This window comes from Ascaphus truei, chromosome 5 (assembly GCF_040206685.1).
Source record: "Ascaphus truei isolate aAscTru1 chromosome 5, aAscTru1.hap1, whole genome shotgun sequence".
In the NCBI taxonomy this organism is placed as follows: domain Eukaryota; kingdom Metazoa; phylum Chordata; class Amphibia; order Anura; family Ascaphidae; genus Ascaphus; species Ascaphus truei.
In genome coordinates this window covers 142,954,033-142,961,654 of record NC_134487.1, presented here as the reverse complement: position 1 = coordinate 142,961,654, position 7,622 = coordinate 142,954,033, and positions in this window count along the sequence as shown.

Below are 7,622 nucleotides of genomic sequence, written 5' to 3'. Positions count from 1 at the left end.
AGGAAGCTAAAATACTTTTGCAAATGGAGAAGGCATCAAAACTGGGTCATGTTTGCATAATGGGGGATTTTAATTATCCAGACATAGACTGGGGCAATGAGATTAGCGTTACAACAAAAGGGAACAGGATTTTGGGGGTGCTTAAAGACAATTATATGACCCAAATTATTGAGGAACCAACTGTCACGGCTGTGCTCGCCACAAACCTGGGTCGGACCGCGTGGCTGAGGTGGGGTTGTAAAAGCACCGACCTTAGACCGCGCAGGCGGATCCGGATTGCGCAGTTCGTAGTCGTATGTAGCAGGATCAGGATAGGAGAAGACAGCATCGTCGGTGGACACGCCAGGGTCAGGACTGGAGATATCAGGGTAAACGTTGTTCAAGCAGGAGTTCGGCAACAGGTAGTCAGTAGAGCCCCGCTTCAGCTTAGGAGCGCGGGAGTGGCTTCTGCGCGTGCGGCGACCATGGCCCATGGTACTGGTCTCAGGAGGTGGTAGACAGACCAGAGTAGCACACCGCCTAGCTGCACTGGTAAACCAGTGCTTCAGCGCAAGAGTCCTGAGCGGGCTGGGGAATCCTCCGTTTCAGCGCAGGAACCAGGACACGGCCTCTCTAGATTAGGGAAAGAGTAGGCCCCAGGAACCAGGAAGCTGAAGATACACAGGGAAACCTCCGCTTCAGTGCAGGAAACAGGAACAGACCGCTGCGTGAATATAGCAGCCGGTCACAGGAAACAAGGAGCTGAAGTAACAAGGAGAGAACTGAGCTTCAGCACAGGAAACAGGAACTGACCGCTGCATGAGACTAGCAGCCGGTCACAGGAACCAGGGGCTGAAGACAACAAGGAGAGTACTCCGCTTCAGCTCAGGAACAGACCGCTGCGTGACACTAGCAGCCGGTCTCAGGAACCAAGGCGACAGACAAGACAAGGCTTATGGCAGAACACAGAGACATCCAGGAAGGACTATGCTCGGCAGGGAGCATTGTGGGAAGGCAATACTTAAAGGTCCGTGAACCAATGGCAGAAGGGGCGTGTGGCAGCATTACTTTGGTGAGTGAATCCAGGCTGCAGCAAACATCAGGAGAAGTGCTCCAGGACCGCACAGGTCTGCAAGGTAAGGCAAACAGTAAACCGAGGAGCGGATTCCTTACACCAACCAGGAGAGGGGCAGTTCTGGATTTGGTCATATCAAACAATGTAGAAGTAATAACAAATATTCAAGTCCTGGAACATTTGGGTAACAGTGATCATAACATGGTCTCGTTTGAAATAAATTATCAAAAAACAGATTACTTGGGTTCAACAAAGACCTTCAACTTTGGAAAGGCAGATTTTAATAAACTGAGGTCTAATCTAGTAGTAATACAATGGGATGGTGTTTTTGCATGGAAAAATGTAGAAGATAAATGGGCAGTCTTTAAAAAATTGTTAGAAAAGCACACTTATCAGTGTATACCCTTGGGTAATAAGTATAAAAGAAATAAGTCAAAACCAATGTGGCTAAATAAACAGATAGGGGAGGAAATGGACAAGAAAAGGAAGGCGTTTAGATTCTTTAAGTCAGAAGGGACAGAGACATCTTATCAGAATTATAAGAAATGTAACAAAAATTGCAAAAGGGCAATCAAATTAGCAAAAATGGATAATGTAAAAAGGATTGCAATAGAAAGTAAGGTCAACCCTAAAAAATTCTTTAAGTACCTTAATAACAAAAAAATGAGAAAAGAAAATATAGGACCCTTTCAGTGTGAGATGGGTAGGCAGATTATTGGAGATAAAGAAAAAGCAGAGGTATTAAACAAATTCTTTCCCTCTGTGTTTACCAGGGAAGAATCACGTTCAATAGTAGTGCCGCAGGAGGAAGCCACAACCTCCATATTAATGAACAATTGGTTAACTGAGGAATAAGTTCATAAGCAACTTGAAAAATTTTAAGTTAATTAGACACCTGGCCCCGATGGCATACATCCCAGAGTTCTCAAGTAGTTAAGCTCAGTAATAGCAAAACCATTATGTTTAATATTCAAGGACTCCATTTCCACAGGCTCAGTACCACAAGATTGGCGTGAAGCAGATGTGGTGCCTATATTTAAAAAGGGAGCTAGATCACAACCGGGAAATTACAGACCTGTAAGCCTGACTTCAATAGTAGGGAAACTACTTGAAGGTTTAATACGGGATAATATTCAGGAATACCTAATGGAAAACAAAATTATTAGTAATAGTCAGCATGGATTTATGAAGGATGGATCTTGCCAAACTAACCTTATTTGTTTCTTTGAGGAGGTAAGTAGGAATTTAGACCAGGGTAATGCAGTTGATGTGGTCTACTTAGATTTTGCAAAGGCTTTTGATACGGTTTCACACAAGAGGTTGGTGTACAAAATAAAGAAAGTTGGACTCAGTAATAATATATGCACCTGGATTGAAAACTGGTTAAAGGACAGACAACAGAGGGTTGTCATAAATGGAACTTTTTCAGGTTGGGCTAAAGTCGTGAGTGGAGTACCTCAGGGATCGGTACTGGGACCCCTGCTTTTTAACTTGTTTATTAATGACCTTGAGGTTGGGATCGAGAGCAAAGTCTCCATCTTTTGCTGATGATACTAAATTGTGTAAGGTAATAGAATCAGAGCAGGATGTAATTTCTCTTCAGAAGGACTTGGAGAGACTGGAAACGTGGGCAGGTAAATGGCAGATGAGGTTTAATACAGATAAATGTAATCTTATGCATTTGGGATATAAGAATAAAAAGACGACTTACAAATTAAATGGAGATATATTGGGGGAATCCTTGATGGAGAAGGATTTAGGAGTGCTTGTAGACAGCAGGCTTAGCAATAGTGCCCAATGTCATGCAGTAGCTGCAAAGGCAAACAAGATCTTATCTTGCATCAAACGGGCAATGGATGGAAGGGAAGTAAACATAATTATGCCCCTTTACAAAGCATTAGTAAGACCACACCTTGAATATGGAGTACAATTTTGGGCACCATCCTAAGAAAAGACATTATGGAACTAGAGAGAGTGCAGAGAAGAGCTACCAAATTAATAAAGGGGATGGACATTCTAACTTATGAGGAGAGGCTTGCTAAATTAGATTTATTTACATTAGAAAAGAGGCGTCTAAGAGGGGATATGATAACTATATACAAATATATTCAGGGACAATACAAGGAGCTTTCAAAAGAACTATTCATCCCACGGGCAGTACAAAGGACTCGGGGTGATCCCTTAAGGTTGGAGGAAAGGACATTTCACCAGCAACAAAGGAAAGGGTTCTTTACAGTAAGGGCAGTTAAAATGTGGAATTCATTACCCATGGAGACTGTGATGGCAGATACAATAGATTTGTTCAAAAAAAGGTTTGACATCTTTTTAGATGGGAAAGGTATACAGGGATATACCAAATAAGTATATATGGGAAGGATGTTGATCCAGGGATTAATCCGATTGCCAATTCTTGGAGTCAGGAAGGAATTAATTTTTCCCCTTAATGGGGTTTTTTGTTTGCCTTCCTCTGGATCAATAAGTATAGATATAGGATAAAGTATCTGTTGTCTAAATTTAGCATAGGTTGAACTTGATGGACGGAAGTCTTTTTTCAACCTCATGTACTATGTAACTATGTATCTCTATTTCCTGATTTGCTACCTCATCCTGCGGCCAACATGATCGACCGTTGTAATCGACCAAAAACTCCTGCCAGACACCCAAATCATCCATTAAAGGTTTTATTATCCTCATAAAGTAATGGAGGTTCTTCACTCATTTCATCTCCATTACCAGCCTTCTGCAAAACAAAACGCCCTATTGCCATCACTCAACACTCGAATGCCAAATATCCCAGCACCGACTGCAGCTGCTTCAAAGTCCCCTTATTAGACCCATTTACCCTGCCAAGTAACTCAGATAGCCTCGCTATCTTCTTTGGCAACCTGAAAAACATCTCAACTGTGTTTATTTCAATCACCAAAATGGTTAAAACTGTTACCGGGCCTTCTGTTACCCTCCCCTAAAGGCACCCCAAAGCATTCGGCAATCATTTGAAAACTACCCAGTAGCTGCTGACATAAAACACCGCCAGCCAGACCCACAAACAAAAAATCGCACAAATAACTCAAAACTGAATTATTACCTGCCTCATAACTCACAACTCATTCTAGGAATGTACCAAAAACCTCGGAATAGAAGCAAGATATAGAACCTCATGGGCACATATCTATGAAATGATAACTATCCTGATAAAATGGAAGCAAACAAAAGGCTGACTATTTCGATCTTTGTTAGCAAGGCCCTTTGGCCTGCCTCCCTTACCAACTGCAAGGCCTTGTCAAATTCTAAATATAAAACCTAACAATCCTCCTTGTCTATACTATAATTTACCAACTCCCTTTTCGGATACAACACATGATTGATCAACCTGAGCTGATTGACCAAGACTCAGTCATAACAACCCTATCCTCAGTACTAACTGTACACCCCCGAATCCCAGCCATGTCATACTCACAGTCTGACACCTCGACCTGCGGTCAGATATTTCCTCTATTCTCCTAGCAGCAGCCACTAGCGATCCAGATGGCCCTGCGGTTCTTCTGGTGCTGTCTTCGTCTGTACTCTGATAGCAGATCTCCATGACATTGACAAGCCACCACCCACTTTAAGGGTGCCTGCCACGCGACTTCAGGGCTGAGGCACAGGCCTGTAGGAGGCTGAGGCACAGGCCTGTAGGAGGCTGAGTCTTCTGAGGCCTATGAGGCCCCACTGCTGTACTGCCCCCACAGGCCACAGTCTCCACATCTGCCCCTAAGTGCACAGTAAAAGCTTCCCTTAACCAGCCCCCCCCCCCATCCCCGTCCATTAGGACCTGCTCCCTAATTTTGCTCAGGAGAACTTAAATCTCAGTCAGAGGATCAAAACACGGACCACCTCACCTGCATTAACCCTTACACTCTCACTCATGGTAAAAAAAAACTAACTACAACTGAGAAATTAAATGAACTGTCTGAATATGTACAAACTTGCTAATGTTTGAACTTGCTTCAACTTGCTTGGGCAGAGTCTAGCAATAAAGTGTTGCCACACATAGTCCCTGCCTCCCTTACTGACTCTTATGCTTTGCCCCCTTGCTCAAAACTACCAATGGCAATTAGTCAGACCCACAAAACTAAATGTAACCCTTTCACCAACTGCAGGCTGCTCGTTACTGCAGTCAAGTGGCCCATTTCTGATAGGTCCATGTGCCTTACTTATTAAATTGAATATGGGGCCTTTAACTGATTCTCTGACATTAGAAAGAAAAACAATCCCTAAAACAACAAATCTCATACTGCACCGACACACTTTATTCGAGCAAATACCCAGTATGTACCTGGCAGATACCTGGAATGCGCCGCTCCTCACCTCTGACAAGCCCCGTTGCGTTTTCCTTCCCAGCCTGGGTTCATGCCTGGCTGATGGGCGGCTGATCTGTTAAATGATAATGATTAGGATTTAATAGGCTGCAATGCTTCGCATGTCTACCAGATGGCATAAATTCATGAATTGTAATGCAGTATATATATATATACTGTGCAGTATTGAAGCCAGTGGGAATAAAATGCTTCAATCCCTGCCTGGAAAATAACCCAATGCACTCGGGCAGAAAACAGTCACAAACCTCAATACACCCGGGTATACCCGAATTCGTGGGACTAGCCGAGCTCGAATAAAGTGTGTCGCCAGTGTAGCATTCATTAGATTCTTACTAATTTTGATAATGTTTTCTTTAAACTGCCATTCATTTACCTATCAATACCATATCACTCATTGGAATTCCTCAACCATGATGACATACTACTTACTTTATTGTATCATTATTGCTAGGGTGACCAGATGTCCTGGTTTAGCTGGAACAGTCCCGTTTTTTTTAAGGTCTGTCCCAGCTGCCCCACATTCTTTAAAATGTCCCGTTTTTTTACGACTGTCCCGGTTTTGACCATCAGAGCAGGGGGGCGGGGCAGCAGAGAGCAGAGAATGCAGGGTGGAGAGCAGAGGCTGGGTCTGAGCTGCAGAGGGTGGGGGCGGGGTTGGCTTCAGTGGCGCCCAAGCACCGGTATCTGCTGCCAAGGCTCAAGATGGCTTCCCCCCCACCCATGTTCCAGTGACAGGTAGGGTCCAGAATGGGGGGGACGAGACACACAGACACACACAGCATGGGGAGAGAGAGACACACAGCATGGGGAGAGAGGGACAGCATGGGGAGAGAGAGATACGCACAGCATGGGGGGGAGAGTATGGGGAGAGAGAGAGACAGAATGGGGAGAGAGACACACGCCGCATGGGGAAAGAGACACAGAATGGGGAGAGAGAGACACAGCATGGGGAGAGAGAGACACAGCACGGGGAGACAGAGACACAGCATGGGGAGAGAGAAAGAGACAGAATGGGGAGAGAGACACAGCATGGGGAGAGAGAGAGAGAGAGAGAGACAACATGGGGAGAGAGAGACAGCATGGGGGGAGAGAGAGAGACACAGCATGGGGAGAGAGAGAGACACAGCATAGAGAGAGAGACACACAGCACGGGGGAGAGAGACACACAGCATGGGGAAAGAGAGACACATCATGGGGAGAGAGACACAGCATGGGGAAAGAGAGAGACAGCATGGGGAGAGAGACACGGCATTGGGAGAGAGAGACACAGCATGGAGAGAGAGAGAGACAGCATGGGGAGAGAGAGAAACAGCATGGGGAGAGAGAGAGAGCCACAAGATGGGGGAGAGAGACACAGCATGGGGGGAGAGACAGAGAGAGACAGCATGGGGAGAGAGACACAGCATGGGGGAAGAGATACAGCATGGGGAGAGAGACACACAGCATGGGGGGGGAGAGAGAGAGCATGGGGAGAGAGAGAGACACAGCATGATGAGAGAGAGACAGCATGGTGGGAGAGAGAGAGACAGCATGGGGAGAGAGAGAGAGACAGCATTAGAAGAGAGACAGCATGGGGAGAGAGAGACAGCATGGGAAGAAAGAGAGACAGCATGGGAAGAAAGAGAGAGACACACAGCATTGGGGAGAGAGACACAGCAGGGGGGGAGAGAGAGAGACATAGCATACGGAGAGAGACAGAGAGAGAGAGAGAGCATAGGGAGAGAGAGACACAGCATGGGGAGCGAGAGACAGCATGGAGAGAGAGAGACAGCATGGTGGGGGGGAGAGAGAGACAGCATGTGGAGAGAGAAACAGCATGGGGAGAGAGAGAGACAGCATGGAGAGAGAGAGACACAGCATGGGGATGGAGAGAGACAGCATTTGGAGAGAGAGACACACACAGAATGAGGAGATGGACACACAGAATGAGGAGACGGACACACAGAATGGGAAAAGGAACACACAGAATGGGGAGAGGAACACACAGAATGGGGAGAGGGACACACAGAATGGGGAGAGGGACACACACAGAATGGGGAGAGGGACACACACAGAATGGGGAGAGGGACACACAGAATGGGGAGAGGGACACACACAGAATGGGGAGACACACACAGAATGAAGAGACACACACAGAATGGGGAGACACACACAGAATGGGGAGACATACACAGAATGGGGAGACAGACACAGAATGGGGGGAGAGA